Raw genomic sequence first — 25757 nt, forward strand, 5'->3', positions numbered from 1 at the left:
TGGAACCTTAGTTCCCCGACCAGGGATGGAACCCAGGCCCACAGCAGTGAAAGCACCAAGTCTTAACCACTGGACCACCAGGGAATTCCCCATTCATTCTTAATATATATAAATAGGTACATGTTATTAATAAAGGTAGAACTTTTGTGATATTTGAAGATCCAATGGATCCTTGATAACTGCCCTATAGTCCCATGTTACTGTAGGCACTCATAATTGATTTTTTTTTTCCCCAAGGCCAGGAAAGACAAGAAGCTTACTTTGGTGTTGATTAGAACCATTAAATTGAGCATAAGGGAAAAGCACATTGCTCCAATTACCATCTTTGCTAAATTGGATGTAGAATCTTCTTATTTCATAAAGCCTTTAGCAATGACTTTTTTAAAAAAATATTTTCTCTTTCATTTATGGACAGTGCCTCAGGCATCCATTATATGATAGGTGCTTAATAAATAATAATAACAGTTGTTATGTTGGAGCAGAAATCTGCTGATCCTTTCACATGAATGGATCTCCTTTCACTTGAGATCTCTGTTCTATTACGTAGGAGTCTGTATTTGTTTTAACACCACATTATTGTGGCTTTTTATTTCAATGCATCAGCATTCCATTTATCTGCATGCTTCAGGATTTATGGTTATTACTGTGCCTGTTTTTTGTCTCCTCCATATTCCCAAGCTTCAAATTCTTTTCTTTTTAAATTCCAAGAGTTCAGATAACAACATAAAATACATAATAAATTTATGCCTCAGTAAATAATACAAGAAGTGAATGAAGCTCTGCATATGATTAGACTCATTTTGTCTGTATTTTTCTCACTTGAAAAAATTTTGATCAGTTTATTCTTTATCACTTTGGGAAATAATATAAAATGTGATTAGAGGCCTACATAATCTGGGCTGCATTCCCAGAACTGGTTTTATTTAGTGTTGTATTTGGGTGATGAAATGTTTATGCCACAGCAACAGACTTTTCAAGTTACATTATATTCAGTAAAGGTATTGCATTTGAACCTCTTATTGTCCATTTTGGGGTGACTGGGACAGGTTTTTTTTTTTAACTCTAAACCTTATACAAAGTGTATTGGTTGGAAAATATTTTAATAAGAATGACACATTTCTCACCATTTCATAAAATGAATATAATTTGATCTTTCCTTCATGACTCAAAGTTGTTACAAACCTAAATTGTGGAGCATAGCAATGTCTTCAAGAGTTTTCAAAATGTTCTCAAACTAAACATTCCTAGGCTGCTTTCTAGAACTTATAATTCATTGTTTTTGTCTCCTGCATTGCCAGGCTGTTCATTTTTCTCTCTTTGCTGCTGTTTCTGTCTAATGTTCCCTTCTCTTCCACCCTCCAGTCATAATGTAAACTTTGAGATTGAAAAATAGATAATTAATATTGTTGGTATTGTAAGTTAAATAAAGAGTCAGTGAGTTAGGAATAAGGCACTAGGCTCTGTGTGGGAACTCAAGTGTGTGGACCCAAACTCTGCACTGAGAGCTGCTGGTGTATATCTCTCAGGACCTCAGTTTTCCCTCCTGTAAAATGACAGAGTTAGGTTATAAGAGCTCCAGTCTTAACATTTATAAGTCTTTAGTCTTTGTACTTTATGACAGGTATGTTGTCTCCTTGGATGCCATTTCTGTTTACCTCTGGGCTTTTGCTGTATTATCATCAAGGTGATCTGCTGGACGTTTCCCCCCATATAACATTAGTCTAGTCATTACCTCGCTCTGCCTCAGGTGTGGATCTGGGATCACTCCCTGTAAACTACCAGAACACAAATCTCCATGTCAGAGGCTGCTTCCTACAGGAAAACCTGACCTCTGACAGAGCTATTTAATAAAGACTTGTGTGCTTGACTTTATATGCTGTATTGAAAAAAATTAGCAAAATAATACATGCAAAAAATGTAAGAACAAATGGTAGGATGAATAATGGCTCCAAAAAAACATCCACTTCCTAGTTCCTAGAATCTGTGAACATATTACCTTATATGGTAAAAGAGACGCTGAAGGTACGATTAAGTTAAGGACCTTGACATGGGGAGATTATTTTGGATTATCAGGTGGGTCCAGTGTAATGAAAAGGTCATTGTAAGAGGGAGACAGGAAGCTGGTTTTGGAGATGGAGGAAGGGACCACAAGCCAAGGAACGGAGGTGGCCCCTGGAAGTTGGAAAAATCAAGGAAACAGATTCTTCCCTAGAATATCCAGAAAGGATTGCTACCCTGCTGACTCATTGAGGTCAGCCCTGTAAGACTTCTTTTGCACTTCTGACCTCTAGAACAATAAGGGAATGAATGTGTGTTGTTTTAAGCCACAAGGCTTGTGGTTCTTTGTGACTGTAGTTGTGGCTGTGGGGAATTAACGCAGAACTGCTCTTCATCTCATTGTCTGTGACTTATTCTCTGACTCCTTTATACAAGTGAGCTGATTACAGGGTTCCAGAAAGGATGTGCTGGAGCCATTTTCGCAGACACAGAACCCAAAGCTGTGCTGTAGAGGACACCTGAGCCCAGTTCTATGGCCCCTCTGTCCTGCCTGTTATCGAGTGTGGATTCCCTTTGCAGGTCCTGGATCCCGGGACAGTGGGGGAGACCCTGGCATTGGGGGATGGGAACTTCTCCAGATTCTGCCCCATGGCTGACAGCGAGAACCAGCACTTCCACCTCTTTCCCCGGGGCACTCAAGCTTCTGCCTGTGCCTGCAGGTCGCAGGCCTTCCTCTGTGTGTGTGTGTGTGTGTGTGTGTGTGTGTGTGTGTGTGTCCCAAGGCTGCACCCCTCGGATGGATCCCTGCCTTTATTCTTCTTGGTTTCCTCTGCCAGGTCCTGATACACCAAGCCAGCCTCACCTGCTGGTGTTTTGGTGCTTACCTGCTCCCCATACTCTTGGGACCCACCAGGTTCCCTGCATGTCCTGGACCTTCACTCCCCTTCTCCCTGGTCTCTGTGACATCATCTGCTCCAATCTGGGGGTCTCCGTGGCTCTGGTGTCAGTCAGAACTCTCCAGCCTGAGCACTTTTAATCTCAGCCTGTGTATTTTGCATCGTTCAACACTCATATTCCAGAAGGGTGAGGAGAGAAAAGGACAATTGAAACGTAAAGTCTTGTAACAAGAAAAATCACAGGGTGGGCATTTTCCTTGGTTCTGTACTGGTGTGTTTTCCTTCCACTTTCTCCTAAGATATACATTATGTTCCAAATGCTCTGAAAAGAAGCGTTTGGGCTGACTTTGCCTCATTATAATCAATAGGAAACTGTGTTTGCCATGTGGAGGGGCATTCCCATTTCAGCCTGCAGGAAACGCCACTTCATTTTCCTCATTCATTAGGGTGAGGCTTCCAGAGTAGGATTAATGATCTGTGTTGAGGGAGCTCCCTGTTCTCCATTTATAGAATTTGTTCTTTCAAATGAAGGTGTTAATTATGGGCTTCTGAAAATTATGCTCTGTGCACTGCCCCGTGAGGAACGCAGGACACAAAAGTAACTAGATGAGTTTTACTCTTTCCAGCAATTTAACTGGGGGGCTCTGGGTGGTGCCAACCTGTCAGCCCTGCTTGGGCATCCCCAGCCCATTAACACAGCAGCTAAGACTGATGTGCAAGACACAGAGTCAGCAAATTATCTGTTCTGATCTGAAAAATTTGTCCAGGGAGTGTTGTATTGAAATTGGTTCTCTACCAGATTTGTTGGAAATGGTCAGAAGTTCAAATATCATCAGCCTTGTTTCACTTATTACTTGTTTGACTACTGTGAAGGGAGGAGGGGATGACAGGAAAGAAAATGCAACTTCATGTAGTGCATCAGAGCCAGACAGACCTGGGTTCAAGACTCAGCTCTACCCTTTTATAAAAGGTAAGACCTGGGATGAGATCTCAGTTATTTTATCTGTAAAATGGGGAATAGTAATACAGTATCTACTTTTCAAGATTGTTGGTGAGTTAAATAACATGATATAAAGTGCCTTGTTTAGTACCTGGCTTATGGCAAGGGCTCAATAAGATGTTAATTTCCTTACCTCATATTATATAGTCTGTAATCATGCTAGACTTCTAAAGATCCAAACTGCAGGCACTACCCAAGCACGCCATTGTTTTATGTGGAATAGTTCTCTTTTTCTGTATTCCGTAATTTCTTATTCTGTGATTTTGGGCTTCATGCTGGCAAAAGAATGGGTGCTAGGTGTTCTAGGGATGTGTGAGTATTTACTAGAATGAGTCATTGCTCAACTTTGCCCTTCAAATTAGATTTTGGTTTGATGCTATTGGCATCATCAAAGGACAAAGGATTTCCAAATTCTTTAGTGGAACTAGAACAAAGTGGAGGCGTCAGATCACATAGTTTTTTCTGTAATGTGGAGAATGTCCTCCTTCATGTAATGAAGGCTAGACCTTGAGGCTCATTGGCCAGTAGGAAGGAGGATATCATGTAGAAGTAGAAAGGTTAAGCCTGCCTCTCTGGCAGTGAAGTGTGGGATAAAGAAGGGACAGAGTCATAGAATGGAGGCCTGCACCTTGAGGTGCATGAGCGGTGCATTAGAAACACCCAGATAGGTTTGGGGGGTTCACAGGAGATGGGGCTAATGGCATGCCTGCCTGACTTATCCTCTAGGGAGCTGCCTGTTCTCTGTCACTTCCAACAAGACACAGACTGATACTGTAGCGGTACTGGCGGGAGGGGGCTTGATCAGTGAGCTTGAGATTGGCCTGAACATGGCAGAGGCTGGTATGCAGAGGTTCCTGTGCCCTAGCAATGGGATGTGCAGGTGCGATGGGGCCAGGGTCTGGGCCTTTGAGACTGGTAGTAACTGACCCTAGCCACGACTCTAGAGGGAGACTCCATCACGTTGAGGACAAAAAGCCACATGAGACCATTGATACTTTGGTAGCAGAGACCAAGGAGGATCCAGAAGACACTGTAGGTCCAAGGACCTTTTCTCCTTCCCTAGCCCATGCCCATGAAGACACAGTGAACTTCTGTCACATCTGCAGGCCCACCTTAGGGAACAGGACAAGCTTCTGCCTGATGAGAGGGAGTCAACAGAAAGGCTCCTGCCCTGAGGTCAAACTTTGCAGAGAGTGGCTATTTAAACCAAGAGGGGATTATTCAAACCTGGAGAGACAGGAGAATGGTTAATTGGCATGTTAAAATTTTTCTGCTACCAGGGAGAAAATATATTAAGTGCATTTTCAATGTGCATCTGAGTATGGTGTGAATAAATTTGGAAACACACTAGTTATTAAAGCATGGTATGCAAAACATTACTTATATAAATTTAATTAAGAGCTATGTTAGATTTAATTCACTTCAGTGGAATTTTGAGTTTCTCTTTGGTTCTCATGCTACTGCTGTGATTTCTAAAAATATTTGTGTCCACATGTCACAGGTTGCCTATGAATCTTTAAAGATTTTCTCTTTTGTTTTCTGCAGTTTGAATATGATATGCTTATTTATTTGGTATTTATTTATTTATATTATTTATTTTGGTATTTATCCAGCTTGGTGTTCTCTGAGCTTCCTGGGTCTGTGGCTTGGTGTTTTTCATTAATTTTGCAACGTTCTCAGCCATTATTATGTCAAATATTTCTGCTCTGTTCTGTTTTTTGTGTCTTTCTGGTATTCTGAATTTTCATGTTACACTTTTTGAAATTGTCCCCTTCGATGTTCTGTTCTGTTTTTTTTTTTTTTAAATTCCTTTTTCTCTTTGCATTTCAGTTTGAGAAATTTCTTTTGACATTTCTTCAATCTCTCTGATTCCTTGGCCATATTCAGTCTAATGATGAGCTTATCAAAACATTCACTTTTGTTATGGTGTTTTTTATTTTTAACATTTCCTTTGGATTTTTTTTATTAGAGTTTCAATCTCTTTGCTCATGTTAGCCATGTTGTATACTTTATCCATTAGAGTCCTTAGCATACTAATTGTAGTTATTTTAAATTACTGGTGTGATAAGTCCCAAATCTCTGCCATATCTGAGTCTGGTTCTGATTCTTGCTTTATTTCTTCATTATGTGTTTTTCTTGTCTTTTGGCATATTTAGTAATTGTTGAAAGTTGGACATGTCATATTGGGTAATAGGCTTTTGGTGTGAGATTTTATGTTAATCTGGCTAGGAATTGGGCTGTGTTTAATGTTTGCTATAATTGTAGGTGCCAGAGGCTGTATTTTGTTTACATTTGTATAGTATATAATATTATTTTAAAAATGTTTTTAGTTTTAAAAAACCAGAGGCCTCAAATTCCCCCAGTGGCCTTATTTTTGTGTCTCCTGTTGACTTTGGGCTTCCACAAGTACTGGTCTGAATCTTGCAGCTCTTTCAGCTGTAATCCCCTCATGTTCTTCTGGAGCCCCATCGGTTGGGATGGGGAGTGTTCTCTAATCTTATGATTAAATCTCAGTATTTTAGTGGGCCTCTGTGTCTGGGCTGTGACCTTTACAAGTGTCTCTCCAGTGGTGTACATTATTCATCCCCACTTCCTACCCACTGGGGCGGGACTGGAAGTCTTGAGGGGCTGGAGTGGGAGGAATGCCCTTCCCCCAGCTTGGATGAGGCTCTTTCCCCTTGGAGAGTTGGCCTTCAGAACCCTTGGGGGTATTTTACAATGATGACTCTTCCCTTGCTACTGCCAAGCCATGAGGGGATCTTTCTCAGATCCATACTGAGAATTTGATGGCACAATGCACAAAAGCATGGAGGCCCCCAAAGCTGTAGCCCCAGGAATTCCTCACTCTTAACTACTACACCCAGCCTCCAGCAATTCCTCAAAATTGCCATTTAAGTGATGCGGCCAGTTTATGGCTGCACGGGCTTCTGCTCCAGATGAGCAGATCTCGACTGTGACTCTGGATACGCCTGTCTTTCTAGAACTCAGTTCTCTGATGGTTCCAAGAAAAGAGGTTGATTCTTAGTTTGTTCAGCCTTTTCTTGTAAGAAGGAGAGAGACAGTTTCCTAGTCCTTTACATGTCAGGGCTGGAACTGGAAGTCTGTTTGGTCTAACCTGTCTTCAGTTGTGAGCTGCTGAAGTCCAGAGATGGGTCTGTCACTGTGCTGTCTAGAGTAGCCTGCAGTCACCATGCACAACTCAGTCCATTTGGTGATTTTCAGTCTAGGTCACTAAGCTTAGTCATTTGTGGAGTTTTTAAAATCTGTAGCTGCCTTGTCTGACTCCTGAAGATTCTCAGTGAGTGGATCTGATGTGAGACCCAGGCATCTGTGTGTTTAAATGAACTCCCAAGGTGATTCTGATAGGTCCACTGCAGAAGACTCTGGATTATGGCCAAAATTCCAACACATCTCATGGAGAAATAGGGCAAGATTTTGGCTTCTTTCCCCTTGTTCAGTCCCCCACCATCCCCAAGCAAACTGCATCACATTGTCTGGGAACAACATTGGAGAACCAAGGAGGTCCATTATAGAACTTATAAATGAAATAAAGATAGTTGTGTAATAGTTGGGGCCCAGTCAAGAAAACAGAGAAACAGAAATCACAGTAGATACTTCAGTAGGGATAATTTAATATGGGGTTAAATAAATGTAGAAAGATTGAAATAGTGAAACACAAATTCTGAAGTAGCACAGAGATACCAACTACCAGAACCTCAGGTTATCAAAACTAGGAGCTCAGAGGTGGGGCACTGCAGAGCTGGGACTCAGATCTTGGAGGAGGAGGCACAGCTGGCTGCTGATGGAACTTCAGGAGAGTGCAAAACAGGTACCATGGAGTTGGGACTCAGACCTCCAAAGAGAGATTGCATGCTGCTGGTTCTGGGAATGTCAAAAAAGCTGGAGGTTGGGACCATTGCTGCTGCCAGGGTGAAGTGCCACGGCTTGGGCATCATTGATGGGAAGAGTGAAGGAGCCAGTCCTTTATTCTGTCTCCAGCCCTGCAATCTCCCACTATCGCCCCCCATTGGCAGAGCCTAACAGGGGCAGCAAACAAAGGAGAAATGCTAGACCCAGCATCACAGGGCAGAGTACAGAAGGGTGAGTTTGGAGCTGAGTGGCAATAGTTTAATAACCAGTATTCAAAGAGTTAAAAGGATTAATCCAACAGATAGCAGCTGAGACAGAGACCCACAGTTACCTTAAAGAAAGTATCTCTAAGTGTAGTCAGACTGGACCAGAAGTTGATTTGAATGTGTTTACTTATATTAAGGGGGACCAATCAGTTCAGAGGTTCAGAGAAAGGCACTGCTAATAGAGGCAGCTGATGGCTGATCCCATCTGACATCATTATAATTTATTTGGTTGCAAGTGACAGAAGCCTACTGAAACAAGAAGGAGGAATTTCCTGTAAAGGTAAGACAGTAACTGAAGGATGATGTGTACAGCAGGGAGGGAATCAGTTTCCAGGGTGGTGGGGCTGTGGACTGGGCAGCAGTTTAGGCTGATGACTTTGGCAACATTCTTCTCATCATGGGGAAGAGTGCCTCCATCACTTCAGCTGAGCTACACTCTATAGATCTGGTTCACATCTTGGTTCTAATTTCATGTTCTTCAAGTCTGTTTCTGATAGTAATTTGATTTTCTATTCTGTATTTTCTCCTGGCCATGCCCAAGAAAACAGTCCAACCATGCCAAGGCCATTAACCCACAGACATTGAGTTTATTCATCAGTCTTGGTTAATTTGACTATGGTGAGTCTACCATTGGGTGACAAATCTTTCTGAGGGTTGACAAGACCAGGACACTGAGCCTTTAAGACTGAAGGTTATGACACAGCTCTCTGGTGAATTCTTCAAGAGATATCCCACTCCATTTTCTCCTGGAAGTGTTCCAAATGAACAACATATCTTTCCTATTAAGCAAAAGATTTTGTAGATTAATTATGTAAGTCTATGAAGGAAGGAGTACTTAAATATTTCTCTTGTTGTCCTGGAGAGGCCTAATTTCTTTCCTTCTTTTTTTTTAACTAGGCATGAGTTTCGCTTTTCCTCATGCCTGGTGTTTTAAGACAAGAGCAATAATTACACAATATCCTGTAAGCTCCCCAGGGGTCCTTCCTGGTTAAATGGGGGTAACACTGTTAACTGCGACCTCTTCAAAAGAGAAGGGCTTATGAAGCATGCTGCTATCATTAGGTGTGTAACAAACAGCACCCCGAGCCAGAAGGATGCCTACGTGAGTCACAATTTGGTCCTAATGTTTTTCAGAGGAGGAGTGAGAGTCCCTGTCACAGCCCTCATGCATTTTCAGACCACACGTGCTGCCTTGTGCCCTTAACTTCATGGCCCCAGTTTGGGCAGGATGTAACTGTCTCCCAGGCAGTCTACAGTTTTATTCATCTCTGGCTGGATAAAATCACATCATGCACACTGGAATCCTGTTGGCTGAACACCTAACTTACTCAAATTCAACTCGATGAGCTCCTTCCAAGATGGCATTTTTGGGAGGAGAAAGACTCATCCCTGGAAGATACACAGGATTCATCTGCATTCACACAGTTGATCAGATATTCAAATTTTATGCAAACACAATAATGTACTGGGTAGTATACACCCAACCACGTGTGCTAAGAGGCAATAAAGTGAGGGATTAGGGAGAGCGCTCTGGAGCCAGACTCCCAGTGTTCGAATCCTGACTCCACCACTTGGTGGCTCTGTGACCTGGGTGAGTGTAGTTGAATTGCTCTGTGCCTCAGTTTCCCACAGCTATAAAATGGAACTCATAATCATACCTACTTCTTAAGGATAGAATACAGTAGTGCTGGCACATGGCTCTCACTGGGTGCTAGGTATTATCAAAATTATTCTTACTCAACTCATTAAGTTACTTAAGGGATTTTCAAGGGCAAATCTGACTCCACATGATTTTTCCATTACTTGCTGATTTTATAAATTTCATGGGGCTAACCTACAAAAAGCAGGGCTCCTCTGCTAGGCGTATCTCCAAAGCTAAGTCTCTCAGGGGGCCCAAGAATTATGATCTTCTTCCAGCTTGGTGGGAAGGAAGGCCACACCCCTGCGCAGGCCCCCTTCCCTCCTTGTTGCTGAGCTAACCTTGATAGAAAACTTCCAGCAAAGCCTTTCTGCAGAGCAATCCATAAAGCATGACCTAGATCTATATTAAACCTACAAAAATCAACTTCCAACAGTGAGAAACAGCTTTATATGATAAAATAGTGATTACATTTTCTAATGATTGCTCAAGGTATTTTGTAATCAATAGGGAATATATTGTGTGAATTGCTTATTGGACCCCAACTACCCCACCCCAAGTTTCTTTCTTTTTTTTTTTTTTGGCGGTACGTGGGCCTCTCACTGCTACGGCCTCTCCCGCTGTGGAGCACAGGCTCTGGACGCGCAGGCTCAGTGGCCATGGCTCACGGTCCCAGCCGCTCTGTGGCATGTGGGATCTTCCCGGACCAGGGCACAAACCCGTGTCCCCTGCATCGGCAGGCGGACTCCCAACCACTGCGCCACCAGGGAAGCCCGCCAAGTTTCTTTTTTCAAAAATAGGATCATACTTTTCAGACTCCAAGTGAAGTGCTAGCATTTTCCATTTTCTTATGAGAAACTATCTTTCTGTTAAAAAGTTTAGAGCTATAGATTCTTTGAAAATCTTTCGAAGCGTATACAGTAATGTGTAGTGGGCCTTGACTTAACGTTATTCATAAAGCAGTTTCCTGATCAGAAATGCTCTAGCTCTTTTTCCTGCTTCTTTGTATAACCTGTTTAGGTTTCCAAGGCAAGCATTCCTGGCTAGAGGTTTAGACCCCAACCACAAGAGTTAACAAACAGCTTTTCTGAAGAGAGAACACATGACACTGCTGGTCGTGAAGAAAATGCTCTGGGTCTGGATTCTAACAGGGTGTGGAGAAGATGGAAGGAAGAAAGATGATAGAAAAGGGAAGTGCAGGGCTGAGTAGACTTTCTGGGCTGGATCAGTGTTGGTCTGGAAAATGGCTTTGTTGCTGATCTCAATACAGGGATCAATACAGGCATCTCAATACAGGGATGCCTTGGAGTAGATCAGCCTACTCTGTACAAAGATGTAAAGGTTATTTTCTCATTTGAAAATATGCATTGGCTCCCAAAGATTTCTGTTCAAAATATAAGCTAGGATGAATATTCTAATAAAGTATATAAAATATTAAGTTGGAAGGGATTGAAATAAATTAAAAAATGTATATACACGTATGTTTGTATGCATATATACACACATGTATGCGTGTGTGTGTGTGTGCGTGTGTGTGCCCCAGTGTCAAACTCGATGCTGCGTGTGCGTGTTTCATTAAAGGAGCACAGATTTGGAGACTGGACTATTATTTACAGTGACTTGCAGCCTCGGGGGCAGCAGTGAAATGGAAAAGAGCAGGGCAGCCTGCTCTCCGAGCGATGTTCCCTGAGTTTGAAAGGTTATGTCATGTTTCCTGGTAATTGATTCCATGGGTTTGGATTCTACGACATAAGTTTGGGCTGTTTCCACTCTGCCTGTGTTTCCTGGTGAACGTGTCTCCCAATTGTTTTCATATTGACCTCATTACCCAGCCCTGGCGAGGAGCTTGGAACAGCCTCGTTAACAGCTACCGGCTGCTCAGGGCTGCCTGGCCCCCAAGTCCTGGCGCCTCTGTCCTGGGAGGGGAGCGTGGTGGGTGTGAATGCCTCTCTCCTGACTTAGGAAGGCTGATCCTGCCCGCAGCATAGACCAGCTGTGGTCACCGAACAAGGACTGCTGGAGTGTGAGGGTGTGCTGGAGGCTGGGGGGACCATTCCTCTTCCTCATGGGAGGGCAAGGAACAGAAGGAGGAGAAGACGAGAGACACCCAGGTCCCCAGTCTCAGATTCTTAACTCATAAACAAAGAGTCCCGATCAAGACCAACATAAAATTTCCAAATTTCCCAACTCCTTTTCAGATCAGTTCTGGAAGCTCATTTTGAGCCATGAGACAGTAATTTTTTTTCAATCTACTGCCTCATATACCTCCTGCTTACAAAATGCTCTCCCTGGTCCACTCTCAAAAGAATTACAGTGCTTGTGAAAAAAAGGTCATTCCAACCCTGGGAAATGGACCCTTCTTAAAATACTCAATGAATTCAAAGTTTTATCTCCCCAGACTGTTGAGGAACTTGAACATGAGTCAGTGGCCAAAGTGCTTCTATCACTTGCATGGGAGGAAGCCAAGTGGGTTGGGATGGGTCTGTGCTTGTGTTCATCAGCCCTCATCTCTGGCATGATCTCACTCCTTGTGTTGTAGCCATGGCTGAGTTATTTGAAATCCCAGAGCCAGTCAAATGGAGATCGTGTTCATACCCTTGTTATGATGATTAAATTAGATCTCATCCAGGGAGAACTTAATCAAGACTAATTTAAGTCATTTAAAACCATTTTTCTGAGTTTTACTATAGAGCTAAGTCATTCACTGGAGTCTGGCCAGTCTTAAGTTAGAAGAAGGAAAACTAAAGTCTGACATGGAGGAAAGAGAACATTCTGAACCATGAAGGTCAATCAGGCAGTAGAATAATTTTGCTCAGGAAGCTGTCAAGATACTAGAACTAGAGATATTCAAGGGAAAATTGGATGTAATACTTAGGGAAATAGCATGGGAAGACTCTTTGCCCTTGTGTTCGATATCTGAAGGAGATGACCCAGCAGCTAATCCATAAATAAAATGCTTTTTTGTTGTTGACTAATATTTTGGCGCTTTGGGAATGATGGGATGTATCGGGCTCTTTGAAAAGTGATAATACAAAAAGTATTTCAGTAAAATGAAAGCCTGATGTCTCTCTTCACCACAAAAACTATATTTGAAATGTGAGGCCCATCCTAAAATGCAAATCTGACCATGTTGCTCACTTTCTGTGTTAAAGTAGATCAGCCTACTCTATACAAACATGTATAATGACTCAACACCTTATAACTTTATTTTTTGCTCCATAGTTTGAGGCAGCTGTTCCTGGCTGGCAGGAAGCTTTCTTCCACACAGTGTTTCAGGAATCCAGTTCCTTTTGCCTTCTGGTTCCACATGGCCTACACACTTTCCATCCTTTCCAAGCACTGGTAGAAGGAGAAAGGTTGTAAAAGAGGGTCAGCCACTTCTTAAAAGCCTTGGCCAAGTCAGACGCCATCTTCCTTCCCACATTGCACTGGCTGGGACCCAGTCATGTGGCCACACCTGCCAGCAAGGGATGCTGGGAAGCAGGGTCTGCTGCATGCCCGGAAAGAGGAGGAGATGGCTCACACTCTCTTAAAGTCTTTCATAAGATTCCCGCTGCTCTGAGAGACTGGAGCCTTTACACCAGGCAGAGCAAAGTCACAGTCTTTGGGAAACAAAAGCTACAGAACCTCTCCCCATCGTTATACCCATTGACAGTTCTACCTGCAGGTTTAGGGAGCATTCCCAGATGCTGTAGGCAGAAACCCTGATCTTGAGGGACAGAGAAATTGTTCTCTGAAAATGGTCCAGTCTGTGAGGTAGCTTTTTCATGAAAAACCTGTGCACTTTCAGAAGGCCTGGGGTAGATAGGGAGCATGCAAAGGGCTTATTTTAATGCCAGTGTCCTTAAGATTGGTTGCCTGAAGACATACATGTGTGGAAAATGCTAGTTCCAGACACAGTGAGCTGAGCTGTTTTCTCCAAAGGCATTGCTAATAAGGCCCTGTTTGACTGCCATCCTCAGCTATGTGAGACTATCATGACCCCTGGGCCTAGAGGCGTGGCTGATTTGTATATACAAGGTAGCCAGTCCCAGGGGCCCAACTGCACAGAAACGCTTGCAGGTGTTAGCCATTTCCTGGCAAAACCCCACAAATGAGCTACAACCCTCAAGACACAACCCTCTGGAACCTTTTGCAGGGTAGTTTGCAGACTAAATAATATTCATCTGTAACCCGTTTAATTACCCAAGCTGTATATTTAACTGGCCTAGACTTGCTGGTCTGACTTTTACAGTGAATCGGATGCGAGGGGAGTTAACGGAAGGCGGGGCTCCAGCCATCAGGTAGAGCTCAACAAAGCCCAAACCGAGGCTCGTCTGCCCAGAGACAAGTCAGATGGGTGCAAGGTGGCAGTTTCCTGCTCTATTCCTTGCCTGTCAAGAACAATCAACACGTCATGATGTGACCAGAGACCTGTGCAGTTGGGACTTTGAGCACAGTGTTTCCGTGGTCTGAGAGGATTCTGCTGTGCCCTAGGAAGGAAGGGAAGTTAAGGCACTGGATTGTTTGAGTTGCAAAACTCCCTTGAATACCCTGTTTTCCTCCTCCAGGTAGTCCCTGTACATCCCAGCTAATATACCAAACAACCAAACATTTTCCCTTCTAGGAGAGAATCAAATTTCATGTTAGAGTCTAAATGATGTTTCTTTGGTCTTTGCTTGTTACGAATGGTATAGATGGAGCCCTCTCTCCCCCAAGAGTGAGGTGTTGGGAAGCTACTGTGCATTTTACACCACAAGAGAGGTACCTTCTGGGTGCATGCTCACATGGTGAGCCTCTGAAGTGTTTAGAGGGCGCAGTCATCGGATAAGTAATTGCTCAGGGTGTCTGGAGGTTCATGCCAATGTATTTTCATCACACAATTCATTTGTCTGTGGGCAGACATCCCTGCCCACTCTCTGCTTGAGGAGCACTGTTCTCATGTGGGTTTGAAACCCATTAGCCTTCTCCGGCTAGGAGTTGAACAGAGACTGTTCTGAGACAAATGCAAACTTAACTGCATAATTAGATGAGGAAGTTTGATGAGAAAGTATTTGTATGAAATGCAGTGCATTCCTCTTTGGGAATATTGGGCACAATTGTGGTAGGATGGAGAAACAGCAATTTTTTTCTCCTATATTTCCAAAGTATAGAATTATATGGGTAAGAGAGAGATAGGGTGATCAGGTCATTTGAGCAAAGTTTTATTTGTTTTATTCATTTGAAATAAATATTGTTTATTTTTAAAATAAAATATTTTAAACAATATTATCGTTTCCTTTTCTTATTATTGTAAATAATTCTTCAATGAACATCTTCCTGCAAATAACTTGTTTTCTCCTTCTAAATTATGTCCTAAAGTATAAATTTTACACATGGAAATAACTGATTAAAGGATATGACTTTTTTTGACATTAAAAATATATTGTCAGCTTACTTTTTCAGGAGAATTATTCTGATTTATATTGTCACCAGCAAGTAATAAGCTTAAGAGTTTCACTGCAATTTTATCAGTGTTGGATTTTGCCTCATTCTTTTGTTCATGTACTAGGTCTGAAATGGCACTCATTATTTCAATTTGCTTTTCTTTTATTTATAGAAATGGTATTTTCCCATGCGCTTGCTTACTCTTTGTGGGTTTTTGGTGAATATTCAAATACTGTGACTTTTTGCTGATTTTGCTATATAGTATTTTTTTCCATTTGAATGAGCCTTTTATAAAACATGAGAATTATCCCTTTAAACAAAGTGAAGCCTAGCAGTGATAATTATGTTCATATCTATAAAATGTGCGTAATAATTTATTCCCTGAGCTATTGCATCAAATTGTGATAATGCATTTCAAAGTGCTTTGAAAAATCCTAAGCATTATATACATGCAAGATGATCTCAATATAAAATTTTAATGTAAAAATTTATATTTAGCTAAAAGTATAAGTATAAATGTACATACTTTGGGGATAATAGCTTGATAGGAATTCATATGCAAAACATCTGGGTACTTTAACTGATCACAAACTCAGTAAGAGACAATGGGGGGACTCAAGTGATAAGAGGTCAATATGAGACACTATTTATGCCTGAATGCATGTTTTTCTTTTTCTTACCAAAGTTATCCATCAGAAAAAAATGTCACCTTATATTCAGGTTCTAACAAAGTCTCTCATATTATAGGAAGAAAATATTATTAAGAAGACATATTACCCTAAAAGTACCTCAGTTAATGCTACTTTTGATGCTTTCAGAGCCCCTTGATAGAATCAGTTTAAAAAGGAGGCAAAGAAAGTTTACATCAATTTAGTGATTATTCCCAGGTGTATGACCTCACAATTTTAAAAGCTGAATGTTAGTTTAAACAAGTCTTTCACTGATGTTTTAGAGATCACTCTACAAAACCCAACCTGTAAGGGGTTATATTGTGGAAATCACACACCCAAACCTATGAGATGAATTTAAAAAGCCTAATTGCCTAATTTTATGCAAATGGACTTTTGTGGCTTGGGTGAACATTTTTAGTAAATGCACCACACACAGATTTAAACAGTGCCATATTCCTTGAACTACAACTACAAAATGAAACACTATAGATGAACATTGACCAAAGGAGCTAAACACAAAAAAGCACTTATATAAAATTCCAAACCAGGCAGCTCTGATCGACTGTGTTAGAAGTCAGGATAGTGATCACCTTCTGAAAGAGGGAAAGGGAGAGGTTGCTGGGGCGATGGCCATGTGATGGGTGCAAGGGTCAGTGCACTTTGTGCAAAACCAACAAGCCATACAAGAATTAGTGTACTTTTCTGTATATGCATGTTTTATGTCAGTGAAACGTTTTAAAAAGACTTCATTTTGAACAACTTAGAACAGAAGATGGTGTGCTCTGGAAAACTTTTTTACATGATTCCGAAAGAGGCTCTAGTGGTAGCAAAGATGACGTCAAAGATGCAAATGGAGAGTGAATAATTTTTGTGAAGACAAGTGGGTAGGAATTCTTAGAAGCCACAGTTCTAAATGAATCTATTATAATAAACTATGGGATTCAGAATAAGCAGGGCATGTAATTCTTAAATTACAAAATTAAAATTAAAAATTTGAGGTAGATGTTTGACTATTTCATCTTGACCCCTCAGTTATATATCCACATTGGTCACACGGTGTGCTGTAGGCTTTTCTCATTGGGACTGTAGCCTGGCTTTGTATAGAGTGTCATGTTATTTCGAGGGGCAGTTTGAGCTCATCTGCATGTTTATTTCTAGGTACTTTGTTTTAAAAGGGAGACTTACATCATGAAGTTGGCCCAGAAGAGGGTGACCAGAGTACTGAGAAATTCCCAGAGCATTTGTATGAGGAAAGGCTGAGAGTTGCTAAGTTGAGATAAGAGAAGACTTGGGGTATACCAGATGTCTATGAATATCAGAAGTGTTGTCATGTGGCTCCAGAAAACTGAACTAGGACCAGTGAGCAGAGGGCACATTTCAAGCCAGTATTAGGAAGAATTTTTATAACATTTGCAGGTCTTTATATGTGAGATGGGCTGCCTTCAAATTAGTCCCCTAGGAGACTCAAAAAGCTAGGTAATTATTTGTTAGGAATACTTGTAGAAGGGATTCCTTCAGTGGACTAGCTCATCTTCTAAGATTTCTCCCAACCTCAAGAGCTCATGACTTCATGGGACCTTTCTTAGCTGTCTTTCCATTGTCAGTGCTGTGTCTGCAACGTTTGAGAGGTGGAGAGTTACTCTATGAAGTGATCCACTCCATGGAGTCAAGCTATTATGGCACCAATCCTGGACCAGGATATCTGATTTGATTCTTCACAGGGATCAAATGAACAAAAAATAACTTTCTTTTCTCTTTGCTAATTTTTCTAGGTCAAAACTCTGAACCACCAATGTGCTTTGCTTAGCTTACAGAATTTTAAAAAAATGAATTTCTTGGCAACATTTAAAAATTAGAAGTTTTCACAGGAAACTCCAGGTTTTTGGGACTTTCTTGAAATGCCTGTAGTCAGGAAATGCTGGACCCAGTTCCTACAGGCTGCAACGGGGGTCCATGTGGTCTTTGCTCCCTATAGATGGGGTGGCATTCCTGGGTTCACCAAGGCCCCACTCACTCATTCACATCATATGTCCAACCCTTGCATCCTCTGAATTTGCAGTCTTTGTTATAAGAAGATAGTTAAAAAAATTTTTTTTTAATTTTAAGCATAATTTCAATTGCCTGTAAAAACCAATTAAGTTTACAGGGATCTGTCCACAGCAATGAAAAGTCAAAGTCTAATGTTTGTCAATCAGTTTTACATCCTAAGTAAAAATGATCTTACTAAGAATTGGTATAGGATCTGCTAACTTGCTTTTCAGTATGAATTTAGAACGTTATTTTTCTCGCCAGCTTAATCTCTCTGTTCCTCAGTTTCCTCATACATAAAATATAATGTAAGATACAGTAATAATAACTAACTCATGGCACAATTTTTGTGGGTTAAATGGAGGCATGCTGGAAAAGCACTATGTCAGTGCTTGGCACATAGAAAACTCTCAGTAAATATTTATTTTGTGGGGGAATACGAAGAAGGAATAATCTAAACTTCAAATTGTCTAAAATGTATTCAGTAAAATATACTGAGATAGAAATCTCAAAATATTTACTATGCTATTGAACTGGCAAACATTTCAATAATTTGGCTGCCATTTTGTTTGGTGGGATTGATAAACTCATATCATTGTCATGTTCACTTTCCAGCTCTCCTACTCTGACACAGTGGTCACCAGTGTCCTGGAGGCTCCCTTAGACTGGGAATGCTCACTCGATGGGACTGGGGTCTTTTAAAAGATAGCAATAGTTTCCCCACTTTCTTACCTAGGACATCTTTGGAGGGGATTGTCCTAAAAAACAGAAACAGAGCCAAAACCCAAACGAATGAACCCACAAGCAAAATAGACAATTCCTTTTGGAATAATAGAATGGCAAAAGTCTCTTAGGTACTACCTGCAGTTAGCCAAACTCAAGATGAAAGTCACAGTCCTCCAACACTGCCAAGTCTGCCCAAGATTTCTGACACCAGCTATAAGAGTGAGTGTCCTCAGGGCCACCCTCACATGAAACCATTTAGTTATAAATTTGGGGGTCTTTGTGGGCTTCCTCTGGTTTGGTAATTTGCTAGAGTAACTCACAGAACTCTATACTTGCAAGCACTATACTTGCAATTAAAGTTTTATTATAACAAAAGGATTCCAATCAGAACCAGCCAAAGGAAGAGACACATAGGGCAGAATCTGAGACCAGGAATGTCTCACATGTAAAGCTTCAGTGTCCTCAGGGATGTGTTATCCTCCTACAGGAGGATAACACATGTGACAATATGCATGGAGAATGGCCAACCTGGGAAGCTCATCAAGTTTCAGAGTCCAGAGTTCTTTTTACGGTTTCATTATGTAGGCATGGTTGATTGAATCCTTGACCATGTGACTCAATCTCTAGGCCCCCTCCTCTCCTTGGAAGGCCTGCTGGTATCAGGTGCCTCAAAGCCTAAACTCTCTAATTACATGGTTGGTCCTTCTCATAGCCAGTTCCCCATCTGGAGTCACCTTCTTAGAATAAACTATCCAGGGACCTACAATGAATAACAAATACATTGCTGTCACTCAGGTAATTCCCAGGTTTAGAGGTTACCTCCTTTATGGCTGTTCATATGAACTCTGACAGAGCTGGGACAGAGCCAGACTTCTCTTTGGGAAAAGTTCATTCTTCACTATATAGGTACATGCTTGCAGCAGGCAGCCTCTTAGATGGCCCCCAATGATCCCCCCCTCCTTGTGTGATCCCCTTCCTTTGAATGTGGGCTGGACCCAGTGATGCATTTCTAGTAAATAGAATTCTGGAAAGTGATGGATGTCACTTCTGGGATTAGGTTAGAGAAAGATTCCAGCTTCCTTCCTGCTGCCTCCCTTCTTGCATTGATGAAGCCAGCTGCCATGTTGTGGGCTGCCCTATGGAGAGGCCCATGGCACGGGGCAGGGAAGTGAGGGAGACTTCTCGCCAACAGCCAGCAAGGCACTGAGGGCTTTCGTCAATCCAACAGCCTGTGAGGAACTGAGTCCTGGCAACAACCACGAGCAAGTTTGAGAGTAGAACCCTCCCCATCCGAGCCTTGAGATGAGACCCACACCAAAATCCTGACCAGCATCTTGATTGAATCTTGTGAGAGACCCTGGCCTCCCTCAAGACACCCAGCTAAGCCACACCTGCATTCCTGACCCACAGAAACTATGAGAACATAAATGCTTGCTGTTTAAAGCTGCTAAGTGTTGGCATAATTTTTTCATGAATCAACAGATAAAACACCACATTATCTTATCCTTTGCTCTTTTCTCTTAGAAATCTGCTAATTTCCAATTATGGAAATATCTTTCAGATCAGCACGTTGAAAGATGGATTACAGATGCAATATTTAAGTTTAAACATGTCCTTTATGGCTGTTCATATGAACCCTGATGTATAGAATGAGGTTACTTTACTTTAAGACATTCTTGCTTACCTCTTATTATTTTCCTTGCAACAAGTTAGTACGAAATTAATGCATTTTGTAGGTTTTTAATTTTCTTAATTCTTTTAAAACAAAGCACATACATCTAGCCAATGTTATTCAAGGGATAAACTTCTCCTCAATAGGAGAAATTAATGGAAACTGTTTAGGTTTATCTTCATTACACATCAGATCTATTTCCCCCAAATTTGAGTATATATCAAACGAATAGGGAATTGAGTTATTAAAATGTTACTTTTGGAGAATATGTTTTTGAAAATATGAACACTCAACCCAAAAGCTACATTTTTCTTGAAAGTTCTTATTTTGGAGTTTGAATTTTCTTGGAGCTAAGCCCTCTGATAGTTGTAAAGCCTACACCTGTAAATTTTCTCCCCAGACGACACTGTCATTTAGGGACCAACTGTTTCTCTGTGGATAAATTCAATTATAAATTACAATAGAATTGAATGCTGTCATAGCATCCCTCACTCTCCAAGTATCTTAACGTCCTCTGTGGATTATAAAGTAATTACAGTGCTCGAAGGACAGCTTAATAATTGTGGACTAGAACACAGACTTTCCCATATTCAAGAAGGACTCATTCCCAGCCAGGAACATTAAGTTGGGTTTTATTGAGACTGAAGCCAGGCAGCTAAGTGATCCCTGTGCTATTTTGAAAAATATCCTGGGATCTTTAATTTCCACCTGGATGGTCAGGGAGGGGAGAGAATGACCTCACTGGGAGTGACCTTGAGTTGCACTCCAGGTCTTGAAGCAGGTAATCTCCCACCCTGGAGGTGAGATGTGCAATATGAGTGAATTACACAGCCTCCTAATTATTTGTGCTCAATCCCAACTGCATTCCCACGGTTGGTTCTCTCCCAGGTTAAGTCCAGATGGTGGCCAAGAAGAAAATCTCAAAAGTTTTCAGAGAGCTGTTTCCTAAGAATGTTTTGATTGGTCTATATGTGATCTTGTTTTGTTGTTGTTGCCGTTTAATACAGTTTTTTTTCTTTCTGGGGTGCCATTCATATAATACACCTGAAAAACACTCGAGCTTGTTTGCTGCCATCTTCCTTTGGCACATTTAAGATGCAGCCTCTCTCTCTTTCTCCTTTGTTCCCTCTCATCTGTTGCCTTGGCACTGCTGAGTGATTTCATGATTACTGCATCTTCTGCTCCTCACCTTGACAGGCTTTGCTATGAAAAGGTGCTAATTAAGCTACAATTATTGTACCCGTCGTTGGTGTGGCTCCAGGACGCACAAGACCCGGGTTAGCTTGTGTGTTCGTGTGTGTGTGTGTGTGTGTGTGTGTGTGTGTTTGGTTTTCAGCTTTTTGAGGAATTGTTACCAGTGAGAATTAGTTTAGAGCTTATCAACACAACAAGTTCTTCAATCAACCTATGGGGTTGACTCTGAAGCAACTCAAAGGGAATTTGGCAGTTAATTACATGCTGTGCAGTTTGTGGTAGTCCTAATTCCACACCCATTAAAGCTGAATATTTTCTGAATCTACAGAGAAGTATGTGCATTCTGAAAACAGGTGTTAACTTCCTTCCTCACCTTGCCCTGTTAATGTTGGGAATGGTAATGAAGAGAGTGCTATTTCATCAGTGTCTAAAACATGACGTAAATTCACGCCCCTGCCTGGCCCTGTGCGCTTACCCCTGGATGGTGATAACCATGACGTTCTCCCCGGAATTGGTTCCCAGGCACTGACTGCATTTCTTCTGAAGCTAAGTACTTAGGTTTGCTTCCATGCCTTTGAATATAACTTGTAGTGTCAACAAGTTTCTAAAGCACACCACTCCATATCTTTCACAGCTCAAGGTAAATTCTATACCATGAATTTATAGGATTTTTTTCTTTCACTTGGGGTGAGAATGTACCTTGTTCTAGCACTATTTTTCTGAGATCTCATTCATCCGTTTACATGAATCCCGTTTTTCTTGCTGTGGTTAAAAGAAGTTGCCAAAGTTCTCCACATAGATGTGAAACTTTTGATTGTGATTTCCTTGAAGTTAGGTGGGAGGGGAACATTTTAATCCTTGTATCCTGAATGCCTATCACATTGACCAGAACCAAGCAGACACTCAACAGTTATTGAGAAGCAGAGAGTTGAAGGGTGGTCACCGGGGGCAGGGAGGTGGGGGGAATGGGAGAGTGTTGGTCAAAGTGTACAAAGCTGAATTTATGTAGGATGGCTAAGTCTAAGATCTAACGTACAGCAATGATAACTATAATTAATAATACTGTTTTGAATACTGGAAATTTGCTAAGAGTAGATTTCAGGCGCTTTCACCACAAAAAAAAAAAAAAGAGAAAGAAAGGATAGTAACTATGTGAGGAGATGAAGATGTTAATTAGCCTGATGGTAGTAATCATTTCACTATGTGTATGTATATCAAATCATCATATTGTATACCTTAAATATATACAATTTGAAAATTAAAGACAGTTACTGAATGATGTAAAGATGGAACAGTTCTGTCAAACAATCAATTGAATTAATTTTATGCACATAATTCATTGGTTGACTGAATTAACCTACTCGAGGGCTGCTTTGGGCATCGGGGATATTCATCCATTTCTGGAGAAAATACAATCACCTTGGTTAACAATGTTTGTTGGAGCCGTTCGATTGCGAGGGGCCCAAAGAACCATGGTTGAATTCTGCTTCGGCATAATGCCATTTTCTACTAGACAATGGATTAGAGCTTTCTGATAATTGATATGAAAATTTCAGCTCTGAATGACATCCAGAAAATCTCCTTCTGCAGTAAACAAACAAAATGTTCAGAGGGAATCTGAGAAGAGGCTGAGTCTTTTACCTCTCACATGGCAAGGGAATCCTTGAAGTCTCTTAGGAGAGGATGGTTTCATTATGAAATAGCGGCAGGCCAAAGCATCAACCAACGGCTCACGTTGGGAAGCAGAGAGGGAGCTTCCAGCTTAGGGGAGGACCGATCATAATAGTGACAGCTGAGATAATAAAGACATGTCATTCATGCTACTTTTTTTGCAGAAACCATAACATCCTTGTGAAAGTTAAAGGGACAAGAAAAATACGTGTTTTGAAAAGGGAGGTGCTGGAGGGAAGATGGGGGTGGAAACATAAAGAGTGGTTTAATGTGTCTCCTTGGAACATTTCAACTTAGCCCCTGAGGCTTTTACGTAACCCTGTCACTGTCCCAACACCTTCTCGCGCTGACAGTCTTGGTAATTGTTCGGTTGGTGGGGCTGTTTTCTGCAGACGCATTGAAGCAGGAGGGAATACTCTCGCCCCGCCTCCTGCCGCCTGGCACGGGGTCCCAGAGGCGAACAGATTCAGGGCTTGGTGATGCTGGAGAGAAGGATCGATTCTGTCAATCAGGCTGCCCAGCTACTGTCAGGCTTCGAGACCTTTCACCTGCTCCTTGGCGTTGTTAGAACTCCCAAATCTCTTTGCAGGCCTTTTCTATTAGACACAGACTCCCAAGTTTTGATTTTTTGCTCCCAAAGTCATTTTTTAAATAATTACCTGCATTGAACCACACTTTACCATCTGTGGGCTGAGAGTGGGCAAATGATTTATTAGTCTTGGTTTCTAAGCATGTGGAGCAGAGTGGGATTGATCTGGCTGGTGACACACACAGCCGATGGGTGGGGGTCCATGTCAGGGTGACGCTTCTCTTACAGCTGACACCCACGTGGGGACCAGGTTTGATGTTCAGTCGGTCAACTGTGACATTGCAGAAATGGAGCCTCGAGTCAGGGTGGGTCACGTTGGGCGGAAATAGCAGTGAGGGCCCCGCGAGACCTTTCTCTCCAAGAAGAACATAAAACTGTGTGTGAGGAGAGGAGACGGTGTGTAAGACTCAAATAGTTTCTGATAAGGCTCTGGATTTCTTTTGTCCACATTGCCTGCCTTGTGTCCAAGGGTTTGACCGTGCAGTGGATGGTTATGGTGGGGTGTCCATGACCACTTGACTTGGCTTTTGGGTGTATACCTCCACTTACACCCAAATCAAGGTACCCATCAATATCTATATCATTTCCCACTGGCAAACATTCTGCTCTCGGGCTAATTTTTAAATTTTTAATCATCTTTACTGAAGGATAGTTGATTTACAATGTTGTGTTAGTTTCTGGTGTACAGCAAAGTGATTTATATATATATAATATATATAAAATATATTATATATATAAATATATATATATTCTTTTTCAGATTATTTTCCATTATAGGTTATTACAAGATACTGAATATAGTTCCCTGTGCTATACAGTAGGACCTTGTTGTTTATCTATTTTATATATAGTATTGTGTATCTGTTAATCCCAAGCTCCTAATTTATTGATCCCCCAGGCTTTCCCCTTTGGTAACCATAAATTTGTTTTCTATGTCTGAGTCTGTTTCTGTTTTGTAAATAAATTCATTTGTATCATTTTTTTTAGATTCCACATATAAATGACATCATATGATCTTTGTCTGACTTACTTCACTTAGTATGATAATCTCTAGGCCCATCCATATTGCTACAATGGCATTATTCCATTCTTTTTTTATTTTATTTTATTTTTTTGGAATTTCATTTATTTATTGAATTTTATTTTATTTATATTTTTATACAACAGGTTCTTATTAGTTATCTATTTTACACATATTAGTGTATATATGTCAGTCCCAATCTCCCAATTCATCCCACAACCACCACCCTGCCCCCCATTTCATTTTTTTTTTTTTTACTGCTGAGCAATATTCCACTGTATATATGTACCACATCTTCTTTATCCATTCATCTGTCAATGGACACTTAGGTTGCCTCGTATCTTCGCTACTGTAAATATTGCTGCTATGAATATTGGGGTGTGTGTATCTTATGGAATTAGTTTTTGTCTTTTCTGGATATAAAAGGCTAATTTTTCTTTAGACTGATGATCCAGTTGCAGTGTGGCCCACTAGACTCATCCTCTTGGATAATTCCCCAGTCCTCCCACGTAGGATGCTGACTATAAGACACTGGCCCGTGGGCATCAGTATTCACCAGATGACTCCCTTCCTTTGTCTCTTATTCCCTCCTGCCCGGAACAGTAAGATGGAGACTGACCCCAAATGCTTGGAACGTGGAGCAGATGATGTGGGGAGAAGAGGAGGGGTCCAATGTGAACTCTGTGGGCTCTATGCACTTTTGCCTTCATGGGACTCTTTTTCCATTAAAAAAATATGAAAAAGTGTATTTCACTACATGTTGCTATACAGATGACATTATTAATATTATATAATAAAGCTTTTTCTTCTGCCTAAAGGTTTGTGTTGGTTTTCTTCTGATTTTAAAAGAAACAAAAATATTTTCATGGCCCTTAGAAGTATTATGGGCCCCGGGCACTGTGTCTGTTGGCTCTGGACAAGAGAGGTCAGTGACATTTAACATCAAGTAGAAAATATAAAATAATGTGGTCTTTCCCCAGTGATATACTAATTAAAGCATACAAAGCATGTTTTATTTCTTTCTTCTGTGAACCTGGTATCTTAGCTATGAATGCTGTCTCCTTTAGGTTTGTAAGGTAAAGTTAGAACCCATCTATGTTGACTCCATGA

The sequence above is a fragment of the Leucopleurus acutus genome (assembly GCF_964270905.1).
Source record: "Leucopleurus acutus genome assembly, chromosome: 1".
Taxonomy (NCBI): Eukaryota; Metazoa; Chordata; class Mammalia; order Artiodactyla; family Delphinidae; genus Leucopleurus; species Leucopleurus acutus.